We start from the raw sequence: 18,321 nt of genomic DNA, 5'->3' as shown, positions 1-18,321 counted from the left end.
ATCTTCATTAAGATTCCATATTTCTTTTTCTGGATGTAGAGAACATTTTCCAATATGAGTCCTTTGGAATTGTCTTTGATCATTTTATTGCTGAGAAAAGCAAAGTCTGTCACAGGTGATCATCCCACAATGTTGCTGTTACTATGTAAAACGTTTGCCTGGTTCTGCTCACTTCACTCAGTATCAGTCTACTTAAGTCTTTCTAGGATTTTCTGAAATCTTCCTTCTCCTTTCTTATAGCACAATAGTTTTCTGTTACATTAATATACCACAACTTGTTCAGCCATTCTCCAATTGATAGGTATCCCCTCCATTTCCAATTGTCACCACAAAGAGAGCTGCTAGAAATATTTTTGTATCTGTGGATCTTTTTCCCTGATTAAGTTCTTACTATGTTCCAGGCATTGTGCTAAATGCAAAGAAAACAAATAAAAGAAGGCCATGTGGCCTCTGCCCTTAGTGAGCTTTCATTCTAATGAGGGAAGCTCACATAAGGGAGAGCTGGAAAGGGCAGGGAGGCTGAAGTTGGGAAGAGGAAAGGGTACTGACACCAGGACAAGGCTGCTGGAGAGGAGGTAGAGTAATCTAGAGTGAGTTGAGTTAGGAGTAAAGTTACCATGGCTAGTGCCCCTCATGCAATGGTGGTTCTGGTACCAATCTATCAATGCCAGGATTCAAACCCAGGCCCTTATCAGATTAGGAACCAGTAGCCCTGAGCTTATTTGTCATTATTTTTCTTATGATATTCACTATTCTCATTCTCACTTTAGTACATTTGCTGATGCTTTTTGTTGTTCAGTCATTTTTTAGTCATGTCTGACTCCTTACAACCTCATTTTTTGGGTTTTCTTGGCAAAGATACTGGTGGGGTTTGCTATTTCCTTCTCTAGCTCATTTTATAGATAAAGAAACTGAGGCAAACAGAGTTAAGCGTCTTGCCCAGGGTCAAACAGCTAGTAAGTGTCTGAGGTTCAATTTGAACTTGTGCAGTAGAGTCTTCCTGACTTCAGGCCAGGCACTCTACCTACTGAGTCACTTAGATGTTGATGCTATTCCATCTCAATTGGAATTCCAGCCCTTTTAATACTGTGTATTGAGATGGTAAACTTCAGTTCTTCCTTCAAGATTCAGCTTCCAGTCTCATTTTCACCTAGGTTTCCCTTACTACTCTGGCTCAGACTGATATCTCTTTCCTCTGAACTTTTCTATCACATATTTGTACCATCCATTCTAGCTCTTAACTGATTATTTACTCTTTTTAATGTTTAATAGAAAGATAATTATGATTGTAATTTTTTAGTTAGCTGCCAAGGAGGAAAGGGATTAGGAACTCTGATTAACAATTTCACTCTAAAATGTGACTTACCATTATCAGTTTGAAAAGAGATCACTTATTAACTCAAAAGAATGAATCTCTGGTGACAAAATTTCAGGTACTTTACCAGGTGGGTAGAAATATTTTTGGCAAACTCTGGAATTTCTCTCTCTCTCTCTCTCTCTCTCTCTCTCTCTCTCTCTCTCTCTCTCACACACACACACACACACACACACACACACACACACACTTATTTTTTGTTTTGTTTTGTTTTTTTGCGGGGCAATGAGGGTTAAGTGACTTGCCCAGGGTCACACAGCTAGTAAGTGTCAAGTGTCTGAGGCTGGATTTGAACTCAGGTCCTCCTGAATCTAGGGCTGGTGCTTTATTCACTGCACCACCTAGGTGACCCCACACTTATTTTTTAAAATAATAAACTTTAATTTATAATTTTGAGTTCCACATTCTATCCCTCTTTCCCTCCCTCCCCTCCCTGAGGCAGTAAGCAATCAGTTGTGGGTTATGCATGTAGAATTATTACCATATTAGTCATTGTGTATAAGAAAAGTTGAATAAAAGAAAAAAATGAAAGTGAAAATAACATTATTCAGTCTGTGTTCAATCAACATCAATTCTTTCTTTGGAGGTGGATAGTGTATTTCTTCATTAGTGCTTTGGGATTTTCTTGGATCATTGTATTGCTGAGAATAGCTGTCATTCACAGTTCGTCATCAAACAATATTGCTGTTACTGTGCACAACTTTCTTTTGGTTCTGCTCATTTCACTATACATTAGTTCATACAAGTCTTTTCAGGCCTTTCTGAAATCATCCTGCTTGTTATTTCTTATAGTACAATAATATTCCATCACCATCACGTACCACAGCTTGTTTTAGCCATTCCTCAGTTGATGGGCATTCCTTTGATTTCCAATTCTTAGCTACCACAAAAAGAGCTGTTATAAATATTTTTGCACAAATAGATATTTTTCTCTTTTTTGGGATTTTGCTAACATTTAAATAAAATAAAAGCATATATTTATTTATTTTCATCTACTTATTTATTATAAGAGAACTTGATCCATTTACATTTAAGGTTATACTTGTTAGATTTTTCTTACTCTCAGCTGTTGCTTGTAAAATTCTTAATTTGTCAAAGAATATGACAATTTTTTATTTCTCTGGTACTAATTACTGATCCTTTTCTAAACTTTTCTATGCAGACATATAAAGTAAATAAAGTTCTTATATTTTATACTATTAACTACAAATTTTGAGAAACTTTGAAAACACTGACTCTTATCTTGTTTGAGATAGATTCTAACAAAAAGGAACCCAATTAGGAACCTGACACATGACCCAACTAGATCACAAGTTTGGATAAGACTTAATGATATGTAAGTCTTCTGAATTCTCTTTGCCTTCTCTCACTTTTTCCTCTTTCCTGATAAGAGGAGCAACAGCATTCTCCTGGTTGTCATAGGAGAATACAGATAGAGCTTCTTTCTTCCCCCGTTTTCATAGGCATGCTTATGTGACTTCTGGTTTTAGAGTTATCAAAATTGTGCCCTCAAGCTATAGTAGTAATTTTTGATGGATTCATATGTTGGTACTAGGTTAGAAATTCCTCAGAAGGTCTACATGTCTGCTGAACCTCATTAAATGTCTTTCTCCTCTCTCTCTCTCTCTCTCTCTCTCACACACACACACACACACACACCCCGAGCTAGGTGGCACAGTGAATAGAGTGCTGGGGCTAGAGTCAGTAAGTTTTGAATTCAAATCTGGCCTCAGACACTGGTTGTATGACCTTGGACAAGTCACTTATCCTCTACCTGTCTCAGTATCTTCAACTGTAAAATGGGGATAATAGTAGCACCTAAGCCTCTAAGGTTATTGAGGATTAAATAAAATAATACTTGTAAATCACTTAGCTGGCACACAGTAGGTGTTTAATAAGTGCTTGTTTTCTTACTTCCCTCCTTTTCTCTTTCTTTCTTTCTTTCTTTCTTTCTTTCTTTCTTTCTTTCTTTCTTTCTTTCTTTCTTTCTTTCTTTCTTTCTTTCTTTCTTTCTTTCTTTCTTTCTTTCTTTCTTTCTTTCTTTCTTTCTTTCTTTCTTTCTTTCTTTCTTTCTTTCCCCCTTCCTCCCTTCCTTTGCCTTCTCGAAATTGCTTGTTAGTTCAGTGGGATTTGGTCAACTAAATGCCCTATTGTCTATTCCTTTAAAAAAAAATCCCCAGATAAAGAGAGAACTGAACTTGAAAAGATATGGTGTTGGATTCTGTCCCAAAAGGTTAATTTTAAAAAATTGTTTCCTTTTGGTTTTACATCATAGCCATATATACTTCCCCTTTCCCCATGAGTGTTTTTTTTTAAAGAAAAAACTAAGTAAAGCCAACTAGTATAATGACTATGCCTGACAGTTACATAATATTCTATACCCATAGTTCCCCACTTTTCTAAGAAAAAGAAGCAGATTAAATTAATTTTTTTTTCTCTGGGGCTCAGATTGGTCATTGAAATTATATAAGATTCAGGTTTGTTTTAGTGTTTTCATATACATCATTGCAGTCATTATGTATATTGTTTTTATAGTTCCGCTGACTCACTTCAGCATCAGTTCACAAAAGCCTTCATGTGTTTTTCACACTTCTTCATACTTGCTGTTTCCTACAAAAGCCACAGGGTTTTTTTGTTTTTGTTTTTGTTTTTGTTTTTTTGGGGCGGGGCAATGGGGGTTAAGTGACTTGCCCAGGGTCACACAGCTAGTAATTGTCAAGTGTCTGAGGCTGGATTTGAACTCAGGTACTCCTGAATGCAGGGCTGGTGCTTATCCACTGCGCCACCTAGCCGTCCCCAGCCACAGGGTTTTAAAGAGAGGCGTGCCTGTCATATATCTGGTAGAGAAACATGGGGCAGTGCATGAATATGAGTAGATTTTAATCTAAAAGGAAGAGAGCTATAGCAAAGGACCTGTATGACATTAAGGAGGACTATGGAGATAGTACATGGTACTGTTCTATAACTCTGTAGAAATCAGCAAAGTATTCATCAGTTGGTAGACTTGGGTTTATTCAGTTTTTTCTCTTGTATACATATGTGAGTGTGGAGGACTGGGGAGTTCTGTGGACTCTGGGCAGAATTATGCTTCAACTCTTCCTCAAATGAATCTGTAGTTTTGTTTTTTTTTAGTCTTCCCTTCATTAACCTATGTCTGCCTTCTCAGCTCCCTTCAAGGGCCAGAAGTAATATCATACCCCAACTGGATTCCAGAACCAAGGCCAGTGGAGATGCTCCCTCCTTTCCTAAGACAAGCTAGTTTTGGAGTCTAAGGGATCCTCTCCTGTTAACAGCAGAAAGTCGCTTCTTCCGTCAGTCACTTTTCTTACTGTTGCTTCCTTTCCTGAAACCCTCTTGTCTGGCTGCTGCTGAGGAGAGGAACATCAGCTCCCCACCTCCACATATATCCCCTTCTTTCACTTAAGTAGATGATCTTCCAGAGGTGCTTTGGACAAAACTTCCATCCCCTTGTTGTGGTGTGGAGTCTCTTGAAACTTGACTAGACTGGTAATAAGAGAGTTTATTAGCAAGCCTGTGCTTGGAGTCTCCAGTTTTTTGAAACTGGCAGAGCTTGTACTTAACTGGCATAGTTTTGATCAATGCAAAATGGAGCATCATGGGAGGATGTTAACAGAGTAGTCTTTTTTTTTTTTGGTGGAGCAATGAGGGTTCAGTGGTTTACCCAGGGTCACACAGCTAGTAAGTGTCAAGTGTCTGAGGTCGGATTTGAACTCATGTCCTCCTGAATCAAGGGCTGGTGCTTTATCCACAGTGCCATCTAGCTGCCCCCAACAGAGTATTCTTTTTTTTTTTTTTTGTGAGGCAATTGGGGTTAAGTGACTTGCCCAGGGTCACACAGTTAGTAAGTGTCAAGTGTCTGAGGTCATATTTGAACTCAGGTCCTCCTGAATCCAGGGCCAGCACTCTATCCACTGTGCCACCTAGTTGCCCCCCCCCCCAAGAGTAGTCTTAAAACAAACCTGCATATTTGTACAGCGTTTTTTTTTTTTAAGTGAGGCAATTGGGGTTAAGTGACTTGCCCAGGGTCACACAGCTAGTAAATGTTAAGCGTCTGAGGCCGGATTTGAACTCAGGTACTCCTGACTCCAGGGCTGGTGCTCTATCCACTGCACCACCTAGCTGCCCTTGTACAGCGTTTTGTAGTTTTCCAATCATTTTCATCCATTATGGTCCTCCCAAGGAGGTAGATACCATTAGCGCTTTTTTTTTTTTTAACATATGAGGAAACTGAGGCTCAGCTATTAAATGACTAGCTCAAAACCAACTATGGTGCTAGGATGAGAATCTAGCTGTTGTGTCTCCCAAGCCAGGATCCTTTCTTTCAATGCTTGGATCTCTGGATGCTCCCTGGCTGGGCATCATGGCAGTCTTTTTTCCTTTTCTCTTTTTAGGTTTTTCTTTTCTATCTTGTATTTTGAAAGAAGGCTGGGCTCCTGTCCAGGGTAGACTACACCGGAGAAACCTCCAATCTCTCAGGAATCTCCCAGACAGAAACCAGGCCTCAGGAGAGAACTAGAAGAATTCTCCACGCATAAAGCCAGGCAGTCGGGAATAAATCAAAATTGTGTGAAGAAAGTGACAGTAGGAATAAATAGATTTACCTCGAAGTGGTGGGTCATACCAAATAGCCCACTCATCTGATAGCTCTCATCTGTGAAGTCAGTGATCAATCATGATACACCCACTTCAGTTTTGAAATGCACTTTCCATGTGTACCCTAATCTATTTACTCTGATTGTGCAAGTCAGCCTGGGGCATTTCTGCTGTCCCTGAGAACTGAAGGTACATGTAATTCCTCCCTCTTGCCAAAAGAGGGCAGTGTTGAATAGGCTGTGTTTTGATCATTTGGTGGCCATTGGGGAGCATGGCTATGCTGTTTGCCCAAACAGCTTCAATCCTGTTCTTTCTTGAGTGACTGATGTACCATTTGTCTAGCCTTAAACTCCTATGGCATATAGCTTCTGAAGCCCTTCACCAACTCTTAGTTCATGCTCCCAGTTCCCCCCAGATTTCCCTTGTATGTTAGTCAAGTTTTTGTCCATACCTTGCTTCTTGGTTTTATCCCAGGATTGGGGGGACTTGGAGGAGGTCACATAGTGAGCTAATGTTAGAAACAGTGATGGGACCCAAGAGTCACAAACCGTGTAATTGCTGGATAACACTCCTCTCTTCCCTCCCTTCTGGCGTATTTCCTTACTGAGTTTTTCTTTTCCCAAAAGTCACCACTCTGACCCCTCATTTGAATCGGTGGTTGAGAACTTCTTCAGTTGCGATAAAGCCCTTTGGAACTGTGCAAAAAGAATGCTTGCATAACCTTCCCTTTGGAAGGAATGATAAAGGAACAGGGTGACATGCTGAATTCTTCAGGATAGGATCAAGATGTTCGATTGTGAGGTCATGGGACTGATCATTTCAGCACAAGAAGGGACTTTAGAAGTGATCCTAGCCCAGTTCCACTTTGCAGATGAAATTCATAGCCTCCGTTTGCCATTTTAACCACAAGAATTTATATATAACTTATGTAGATACACATGTTGCTGTTTGTATATATATAGTATGTATAATTTATATTGTATATTTATATATAGTATCTATAAACACATGTTTGTGTGTTTATAGATAATTTATATTGTATATGTGTATATGTAATATTTATATGTACATTACACATACACGTTGGGGCAGTTAGGTGGCACAGTGGATGGAGCACTAGGCTTGGAATCAGGAAAATTCATCTTCATGAGTTCAAATCTGGCCTCAGTCATTTCCCGTAGATACTCTTAACTTTCTCTTCTCTCCTCAAACCTACCCCATCTCTTGACTCTCAGTTGAGGGCCTTGTCTTATACTGTCCTGAGAAAATAGAAGCCACCTGCCTTGCACTTCCTCTTCTTTTCTCATCTCTTTTATTTCAGTTTTTGATGAAGAGGCAGCTCTTCTCCTTCCTAAGGCCAACCATCCTCTATACATCTATGAAATACTCCTTTCCCATCTTTTCCACTAGATTTTTCCCTCAATCATTCCTTCATCTCATTTTTAATCTCTCTGTATCTACTAGTTCCTCCCTTGCTGCCCTAAAACATGCTCAATTCTTGCCACAATCCTCAAAAAATCCTCCATAGACTTTACCATTCCTTCTGTCAGATAAACTCTTAGAAAAAACTTATACTTTTTGTGTCTTCTTCCCCTTCCCTCACAACCCTTTGCAAACTGGCTTATGACTTTATCATTCAACTGGAACTACTTTAAAGTTATCAATGATCTAATTGACAAATGTTATATCACCTTTCCTTAATACTAATCCTCTTTACCTCTCTGAAGTATTGGACACCATTAACTACTCGTGTCTCTCCTACTGGTTACTCTGTTATGAATTTTCATGACACTATCCCTTTCTGATTCTTCTCTTGCCTGACTGTTCATTCTCAGTCTTTTTTGATGGATCATTACTCAAATCATGTCACTTTACTTTGTGTATCCCTCAAGGCCCTGTTCACCATTTTTTTCTTTTGTTTCTATACTTTTTCACGTAATGACCTCAACTCCATTTGTTCAATCATTATCTCTACAGAGATCACTCCCATATCTATATTCCAGTTCATTTACTCTTCTGAGTTTCAGTTCCAAATAACCAGCTACCTATTGGATTTTCCAAACTAGAAGTCTTGATATTTCAAATTCAAAATTCAGTTCCAGACCAGAACTCATTATTTTCTTCCACCTTTTCTTCCATACATCTCTGTTAATACTGAGGACACCATGGTCTTTCCAGTCCTCTGATTTCTTAGTTCTTCCTCACTGCCTTGCCCCCCATCCATTCGGTTGCCAGGTTTTGTCTTTTCCTCCGTAATATCTCTCATATCTCTACCACAGAGCTAAGTGACTTTTCTATAGTCAGGCCTCTGTTAATCTTCACATGGACAATTGTAATACCCTCTCAATCGATCTCCTTGCCTTATGTCTCTTCTCACTCCTTTGTATAATTGCCAAAGTGCTTTTTCTAGGGCACAGCTCTGACCATGTCATTCTCTTACTCTATAAACTCCACTGGCTCCCTGTTACCTCTAGAACTAAAGTAAACTACTTTGTTTTACATTCAAAACGCTTTGTTACTTGACTCTGTCCATTTTTCAAGCCTTATTATGCATGCTCCTCATTTACAAGCTCTGTGGTCTGGACAAAACGACCCAGTTATTATTTTTCCCCAAGATCCTCCATCTTTTCTCTCCTTGCTTTTTCATAGGCTGGTTCACATGCTTAGAACAACTCCTATCTTACCTTTACTTCACCAAAACATTTAATTAATAAAATCCTTTCCCTAATAGATCATATTATCCCTCCTACATGAGCAGCTTTTTCTGATCCCACAAATTGCTAGTACCTGCCCTACAAAATTAATTTGCATGGTTTTGCATATACGTATTTGTGTAAATGTTGACTATTGTCTTCTTCTATAGAATGCATATACCTTGAGGGCAGGGACTATTTCATCTTTGCTGTCATATTCCCAAAAGGAGGGCCCAGTGCATAGTAGGTGCTTAATAAATTCTTGTTGATTGATTTGTTTTCTTTAGAGCCTTTTTAAAAATCATACAGCCTAATGCGAACTTTGATCTTAGTGTCTAAATATGCTATTTCCAGAGTCATTTGTTATATAAATATTGGCATATAGTACTTTATATTATGATATAAAATATATAGTCATATGAAATGTATCTTTTCCATCTAAAACTTTGCCGATTTCCTTCTAGTTTCATCCTTAATTTTTTGGGGATGATCTAACTTAAGTGGGTCTCTTGCTATGCTTTCTGAAAATTTCATTTCTTCTCCATTTCTTGTTTTCTTAGGCAATGCTGCTCATGAACTTCTACCATCCTCTTCTGGAAGAGATTACAGATGAATTTATTTTATAACCTGGTGTTGTCCTTTGGTGCCATACCTCTTGGCTTGGCAAAGAGATACTGGCCAATGGAGTGTCTAGACTCATTTGACTCTTTGATTTTTACTGTGGTTTTACATTCATCAGTTAAACTTCTGTTAGAAATGATGGGCTTAATTGATTTCTATTCTCCTATTGATTTCCTGTTTTTCAGTACCTGTCCATAGCGTTGATAGAAAACAAAACCTAAAACAAATAAATACAAAAATAAAAAAGTGAATTCCCAAGCCATTAACCAAAGACTATTTCAATTCTTAAAAGAAATCTACGATTTCATAATTGAGAGCATTTCTTCTATGTATGCAGATTGCAAAACTTTTGCTCTTTTGCAAGTTATCACTTGGACACAACTTTCAGTTGATAAAACTATTTGAACTAAACTAGGTTAATTGTTGTATTTTAGACACTGGTCTTCAAAAGCTCCATGATTTCATCAGTGATTTTCCTCCCTTCAATGATGCAGATTACAAAACCTCTCTGCCTTTTTGAAGTCATCACCTGGAGACAACTTTTAGTTCATAAGGTTTGTGAACTGGGCTAAAATAGGTTAGTTCTTGTATTATAGACACTGTTTTCTCTGGGCCTTTACTTGAAGTGTTTCCAGTTTTCGAGGACCTTCCATGGATTGTGTTACACAGGAATAGCCTTGGAGAACTCAGGCTCACCCCCACACCATGAGGAAGAGAAGCAGAATATCTTAAAAAAATCATTACATACTTATCTTGATCATTACCTTTCTGAAATAAGCTGCTCCAAAGATGTATTGTTGAGTGACAATGGAATTCCAATGAAATTAGTATGGCATTTAGTATATATGAATAATTCCCAGTGATTAATATTATAGCAGGAAATATGGGAAGGATTAACAAAGGATTTGTTATTAACTGAAATGTACAGCCCTGCCAAGAGCAGAACCACCCAGTTTGCTATTTCTCAATAGGGAATACACCTAGTGCTGATTATATTCTCCCCAAACACACATGAATGCAGTAAAACATGCATGATTTCCTGCAGCCTTGCAGCAAGTCTCCTGACAGTCTTTTTTTCTTGTCTTTGAATTTCCCTGTGGTTGGAGCTTGGAAAATTCAAGAAACAAAAAATAGGAAACCTTCATCCTCACATTTTCAGCAGCCTGCTGGACTTTCACAATTAGATGTCAAGCCCTTGTTTAAAACCAAACTCTTTTCTCACTCGCTGTCCATATCTGTTCCTCTGCCTGACTTTGTTGTATCTGTGAATGGAGCATCATTCTTCTGGTCACCTGCCATCTTTGAATCCCCTCCACACCCAAAATGTTTTTAAGCACTGTTGATTTTACCTCTTCGATGTTTCTTGTTTCCATCCACTTCTGACCTTTTCCACTGACTATAATTGCCTAACCACGGGACAGCGGAGATAGTCTTTGAACCAGTCCTTCCACTACAGGTTCTTCCCACACCTTCTTCACTCCATTCCAAATATTAGGTACAGAACAAAGACATTAGATATTAGAATAAAAGTCCTAGAGAAGGGTTTTTGGGTTTTGTTTTTGGCATCATGGAATGCTTTGAGAGTCTGGTGAAACCCATGGGCTCTTTCTCACAATAATGGATGTAAATGCACAAAGTAAGATGAGATCAAAGTCAGCAAACTACAGATGGGGGAGTTTGGCTTTGATTTCTTATAACATTCTAGAATTTACTATTAAAGGGATGGTTTAGGAGCATTTAGAAATGGAAGGAACAGCCACTAAGAACCAGTATAGCTTTGCCAAGAAGTTTTCCTTTATTTGGCAGGACCAATCCAGGGAATTCTGTAGGTATAATATTCCTAGGCTTCAGCAAAGCTGATTCTTATACTTTAGGCCAAGAGGAGCAGAAATGGACAAGACTGGTAGAGGTAAAACCTTGGGGTTGTGGTAAAAATGATTGGAGTTTAGCTGACTCATTTGGGAGGGGCCACACCTGACCCACCCTGAAGTTAGTATGCTACTGAGGTCAGAAGGAGAAACCTCTCCATAGGCAGTTTTTGAAGGACCTCCCCTCTTGAGGGAGGAAGATTGCTGAGGGGAGTCAGAGTCGCTTCTGGAACGGTGTCTCTTCCCCCCCCCCCATCTCGGTTTTTTCAGTAGCTCAAGAAACTAGCAGATGTCCCAGGTGTGGTGAGTGAACACAAAAGCCCTGCATTCCTTTGAATTAGCTTAATTGGAAATGAACTGGGGACTTAGGTTAGAGTTAGGAGAATTTATCTGTATTTCTTTTTCCCTATTTCCTTATCTTTGATTTTTATTAATTTCACCTTTGTTGTTTAATTAATTCCCAAGTAATAAAATCTGATGCTTTGGTGGAAAAGAAGCTGTAAGGCTCCTTTCTTGTTGGCCTGGGAGAAATATCTAAAAGGGCAGTTTGGAGGGGAGGGAGCTTTGAACCTAGAGGTCCCTCATTATTTCCGGGACCCCAATATTTCAGTGAGTCATCCAATTAACTCTCCATATATTAAATTTGGGCCCTACAGGGTTGTCTAAGTTGCTACATATTGGAAGCGCAGAAGAGCACTAAAACACATGGCTTGTATCAGAGGGGTGAACGAGATGGAGAGGTGGGCTAGATGAATTAAGTAGGCTGAATTGGATCAATGGCCAGACCAAGATGAAGATTAATAATGTGATGCCAACTTTCTTTAGTGGAATGCCCCAGGTATCTGTGCTACTTAACATATTTATAAATAACTTGGGTAAAGACATATGACATGCTTTTTTTATTCATCAATTAGCAAACATTTTACTTCTTTACTTTTTTATTCTAAGCTAAACAATAATCAAACAGTTGCTACAAGTTTCAGCGTACGAGAACAAAAAGAAGGATGTCTATGAAACTGGAAACTTCTATTAATACAGTTTATAAAATTTTAGTAATAATAAATTTAGCAAGGTAGTTAAATTTGCTCTCTTTCTGAACTTGTTTTTTTTTCTTTTTTTCTATGAATTTTTATATGTTTTGTTGATTTTTTTCCTCATCTTTTTCACGCATAGAGGGCATGCTTGTCAAACTTTCAGATGACACAGTGTTTGGAAGGACGGCTAACACATTGGAATGCAGAATCAGGCTCCAAAAAATTTTGATGAGCTAGATCAACTTGCCAGAATTGAATCAGATGAAACTTAATGGAATTAAATGTGCAGTCCTACATTTGGGGTAAAAAAACCCAGCTTCACAAGTACAAGATGGGGCTGAGCGTGGCTAAGCATGTGAAAAAGACCTTGGGATTTTAATGGAGATGGAAAGGGACCAAAGAGTGTCCTTGAAAAGCATGAAAACCTGTTTTGACATCCTGCCTCTGATACTTTCTAGCTGTGTGATCATGGGTAAGAAGACTTAGGTTAACACTGAGCCTCAGTTTATTCATCTGTGCGGTGGGGAAAAGATACCTGTAGTACTTACTCTTTGGTGTTGTTAGGGTCAAATGAGATAAAGTATATCCAGGACCCTGCAAATTTTAAAGTGTCCCAAAGGTCTTAATGCAGTTTTAAGCGGCAATAGTTTAAAATTGCAAAAACATCAGTCATTATTTTAAAAGTTAATGTTTTGGGGGATGGGGCTGGGCAATATTCAATCAATCAACTAGTATTTATGAAATGTGCATTTTTGTGCCAGGCATAATGCTATTTATTACACATAATTCCTCTTCAGACACTCACTATTCAAACCAAACCGTGCTGCTTTCTATTCCTTAGATGCAACATTCCACATCATACCACTTTGTCTTGGCACTGGTTGTCCCCATGGCCCTCCCTCCTCATTGAAGCTTCTTGGAACCCCTGGTTAGCTGAGGTGCCACCTCTGACAAGTGCTAGCAGCTGGATATAAAGGTAAGAAAGGAAACCCGAAGAACATCATTGCACTGGGAGATTTTTCAGCTAGCCACAGTACCTTTGTCCGTGTGGTCCTTATTTTTCTTCATTGAAATGCAAATCTCACAGTTTGAGGGAGCAGAAAAAAAGCAGCAGAACTAGAAAAAAAAAAAAAAAGAGAGTTGAGTCCTGGTCTCAGATATGCAACTGACTAACTGGCTTTATAAATTTGAACAGGTTAGTTCTCCTCTTTAGGTCTCAGTTTACCCATTTGTCAAATGAACAAGTTAGACTTGCTCTTGCCCAGCTTTAATATTTCATCAATCAAAGGAATGGAGAAGTTAAATAGCATCCCAGATTACTCTAATCACATTTTAGCTACTCAATGTTTTGAGTGCATGTTCAACTTTATGGAATAGGTGAATGAATGAAAGAATGGAGACATTTATTTTTTAATTAAAGTTTTTCAGTTTTTAAGCATTCATTTTTTCTCCTTCCCTTTTTCTCTCCCTCTTTTCCCTATGGGGAAGACAAAACAAAACCCTTGTAACAAATAAGTATAGTGAAATAAATTGAATTTCTATTTTTGGCTATGTTTGAAAATGTGTCTCATTTTTCATATGTCTATCACCTCTCTGTCAGGAAGTAGGAAGTATGCTTCATCATTGGCTCTCTGGGATCTTGGTTGAGAATTGAAGCATTTATTAAATGCTTTTTATATGCCAGGAACTCTGCCAATCTCTGGAACTACAAATAAAACCATCAAGATTACCTCTGCCCTCAAAGAGCTTATATTCTAAAGGGAGAAGATGACACCAGGGAGTAGGGGAGATTGACCAGGAAATGGAGCTTGTATTTGGGAAGTCATGGTGAATGGAATCTCAAGGCAGTGGATTGACATGTCCTTTTCAGGAATGGGAACACTGATTTGATGAATACTTTACCCAGAGCCAGAGGTAGAATGGGGAATGAAAGAGATAGCCTGAGGGCAGCCTGGTTGGTCTGGGTTGGGCTAGATATGAACAACTATCACTAGTGAGACCCTCCATCTCACCAATCAGGAACCTAGGTACCCAGGGTGCAAACTGGAATGCTAGGAGGCATGGCAAGAAGATAGCTGAGGAGAAGCACACATTGTAGAAACAGAGAATGTAAATCAAATCTCATTTTTACATTGCCTTCTCTGATAAAATGGGAGGTACATTCCCATAGGAAAAAAATATCTGGATATACAAGCTTTAAAACTTTTGGAAAGGAAGAAGGTTGTCGGCGGTCAGCTTTGGAGCATGCTTTGTGTGGTATTGCCCCTTTGGCAGAGCTGTCAGGATGTGGCAATGTTGCCAACTCGAGGATTTCCCCTCTGCCCTTTTTTCCGTTTCACACTCCATCTCATTCTTCCAATGTTGGGACATTGAATTCCACACTCCCCATGCCCAGTATTTATTTTTCTGTCTTTCCTTGGCTGGCTCTCACCAGTCTTGCCAGGCTTACTGGACATGACTCCCCCTCAGACACTCACTGTTCAAGTCAAACTGTACTTCTTGCTAATCCCTAGATGCCATATTTCACATCTTACCTCTTTGTCTTGGCACTGGATGTTCCTCATGCTGGGGGTGCCCTGCCTCACCACTGTAGCTTCTTGGAACTCCTGGTTAGCTCAAATTCCAGGGATTATGAGGGACCTTGCCTGGTCATCCCAGTTAGGTCATCTGCTCCCTTATATAAGTTCCATGAGGGTAGATTGTATTTGTATTTGTAGTTCCAGAGATTGGTAAAATTCTGGGCATATTACTTCATCTTTATTTTTTTGTACATTTTATGCTGATTTCTTTGGTACATGTTACTTTTCCATCATAGAATGTGAGCTACTTAAGGGAAGGGACTGTTTTTGTATCTCCAGCACCTATTACAGTGCTTGGTACACAGTAGGTTCTTAATAAATGCTTGTTAAATTGAATTGAGTTGAATTAGTTAATAGAATTGGGTTACAATGGGAAGAACTTCCTAAGAATTAGGAGTGCCCCCAAATGGGCTGTCTTCAGTGGTAGTGAATTCCTCATTGTGGAAAATCATTCAGTTGTGATTGATTGAGGTAGCTAAACGTAGCAAGACACACTTTTATATTTAATCTGCATTATTGCCATTTTTTCCCCATCTCTCAAGCTTAGTGACTACTTGGTCAAAATGCCCAAGATATGGGGTCGGATTAGATGACATTCCAGGTCCCTTTCAATTCATTCTTTTATACTATGGTCCCTTGTCTAACAAAAAGTTGCCTGAAATCTCAGAATCGTTTTAGTTCAGGTTGTGTAGAAACAATATAGTTATTATTTGTGTTCAAATTGCATTCCACAAGAACTCATGGTACTCAGAAGATATCAAGATAAAAATCTGTTTTGAAGACGCTCCCTTTCTACTTGGAGGAGGGACATTCAGTCAGTCAACAAGGCTTTATTGGAAGCTTCCTAGGTTCCAGGCACCACATGTGCTAAGTGCTGGGGATTCAAAGAGAGGCAAAAACATGACTGGGGAGGGATGTGCCACGTATGCAGAAAAAGCACAATATAAACCTTGGCATAACAGTGGCCAAGGAGAGCCTCAGGAAAGGGTGTTAGGAAGCTTGAAGAGGGGAAGAGTTCTCTGTTATCCAGGGAGGTCAGGGATGGCATCATGGAAGAAACAGCATCTGAGATGAGCCTTGAAGGAAAAGTCCCAAGGGCTTGGGTTGAGGCAGGAATACATTCTTGGCAAAGGCAAGGACCTGTGCAGATGCACAGAGGTTGGAGAAGGCATGTTGAATTTGAGACATACATTAGATGCATTCCTTTCAGATGAGATCTCCTCATATATATTAAATCATGTCTCACTTTCCAACCTTTTAAGAGAAGTCTTAAAGTTGACCCAGAGTATAGTTTGTGAATATTAGCTATTCACCCTGAGATATTTTCATAGAATGTACTTTTAGAAGGGCAAAGATCATAGGAATGATTCATCATATCACAGCTCTAGGGCTGAAAGGGGTTTTAGAGCGATCTAATCTAACCCTCCTTTTACAGATGTGGAAAATGAAGCTCAGGGCTGGTAAATGAGTTGCCCAGGGTCATGTAGATTGTAGCATTGGAGATGGGATTTGAACTCAAATTCTTTGACTCCAAAGCCACTGCACTGCATTGCTTCAGGAACATGAGAGGTCATCTAGTCGTATTGCATCATTTTGTGGATAAGAAACGGAGACTTTCCCACTCAGCACCAAAGAAAACACAGGTATGGAATAGAGGCATTTTCTGCTATTGGTGAATTAGGAAATGGAAAGTAAGAGAGGGTATACCAATGTGTTCCAGAATCCTTTGTCAAGAAAAAAACAACACACCAAAAAGGGCCCCTAAAAAACATGTATTATTAGCTTGTTATTTCCTGCCAAAGCGTTGTAGAAAAGATTCCATTTCCCGAAGGAATGAACCAATGGGTCTTTTGGGGTAAAGATTTAAAATAGAGATGGCAGAGCCCCATCAGTCATGAAAGGCACTTTCAGTATAGCTTTACAGGGCACCCAACCTGTGTTGGAATGTCTTCAAACAGATTGGAATGACCACTTGACTTCCACTGCAGCAAATAATAGGTTGGCCGGCAAAGACTGATATTGAGTGTGTGTGTGTGTGTGTGTGTGTGTGTATGTGTGCAGCCTGAGAAAAAACTTTTCTTTCCTTTCACTCGTATCCTTTGTGACTCCATGTGTTTAATCCATTATGAATGTGCTATGTGTATATAAACATGCTGATTTTCCGGGGGTGGGTGGGGGTGCAGGGGTTCTTCCCAAGTTGCCTCAGGAAAACGGCTCTGACTGGCTTCCTTATTGGAAATCCCAATGTTCTCATTCTTTTTTTCCTCCCTTAAATCTGTTGGGGGCCTTCTGAGAGAGGTGCTGAGAGTTCAGAGTAGATTATTTTTAATAACTCAACTCTAGAGGGACATGGAAAGTTATGCTTTGTTGGAAAGCTGTGTTCCCTTTTAACATAAACAGATTCTCTTAACAGACTTGCCTCTGTTTTCATATCTTTTTAAGCTTCTTCCTCATCCCTCCTTTTAGTAGCTTCTCAAATGCACTCTTCAAAGGGCAATGTTGTCAAGAATCACAGAATATGAGCATCAGAAAGTATCACAGAGGTCAGCTTTTCCAACCCCTACTTAAACAGGAGAAATCTTCTCCATGATTCCCTTAGAAACAGGTGCTTAATAAATGTTTACTGATGGATTGATTATGAATGGTCAGCTTCAGTGAAGAGGAACCTAATAATACCTCTAGAGGTAGTCTATTCCATTCTTGGATAGTTTAATTATTAGACATTATTTAATAAGTAATTATTAGTATCCTAATGTTAAGCCTAAATTTGCTTCTTTGCAGCTTTCACTTAATATTCCAAGTTTTGTCATTTGGGACCAAGCAGAAGAAGTCTCTCTTTCATATGGCAAGCCTTGAAATGCTTGAAAGCATCTATCACATCTGGCTGCACTTCCTTCTGCTTCCCAAGTTTTTAAGATGAAACATCTTCAATTCCTTTAATTGATCATTATAAAAATAGGGTCCTTCACCACCCTACTTAGTTATTTTGGGGATGCTCTATAGTTTATTGATTAAGATAAAGATAGATTTTCAATGACTTCCTAAAACTGACACACAAATATAAAATACCAGATGGAATCTGATGAGAACAGAGTATAGCAAGACTGCCACCTCCCTGGTCCTAGACCATATACCTCTCTTAATTTGACCTGAAATTAGATTAATGTTTTTGTTTCCTATTGGACTTGCAGTCCAATTCCCTAAGTCTTTGTCAGATTAACTGCTGTCTAATAACCTCCCCTCTTATATTTTTCATAATTGCTTTTATTAAATTTCATTTGATTACATTTGACCCAAAGCTCTAGATTATAAAGACCTTTTAAAAATTTGGATTCTGTCACCTAGTGTTGTCATTGAGACATTCTTTTCATCTTTGTATCATCTATAAATGTGTTACAAACATCTGTTGTTAGTCAGTTGTCTTAGTTGCTTCTGACCTCTTGCGTCTGACCATTTGCGGTTTTCTTGGCAAAGATACTGGAGTGGTTTGTCATTTCCTTCTTCAGCTCATTTTACAGATGAGGAAGCTGAGGCAGA

The sequence above is a fragment of the Dromiciops gliroides genome, chromosome 2, assembly GCF_019393635.1.
Source record: "Dromiciops gliroides isolate mDroGli1 chromosome 2, mDroGli1.pri, whole genome shotgun sequence".
Taxonomy (NCBI): Eukaryota; Metazoa; Chordata; class Mammalia; order Microbiotheria; family Microbiotheriidae; genus Dromiciops; species Dromiciops gliroides.
Note: the sequence above shows the minus strand (reverse complement) of the source record.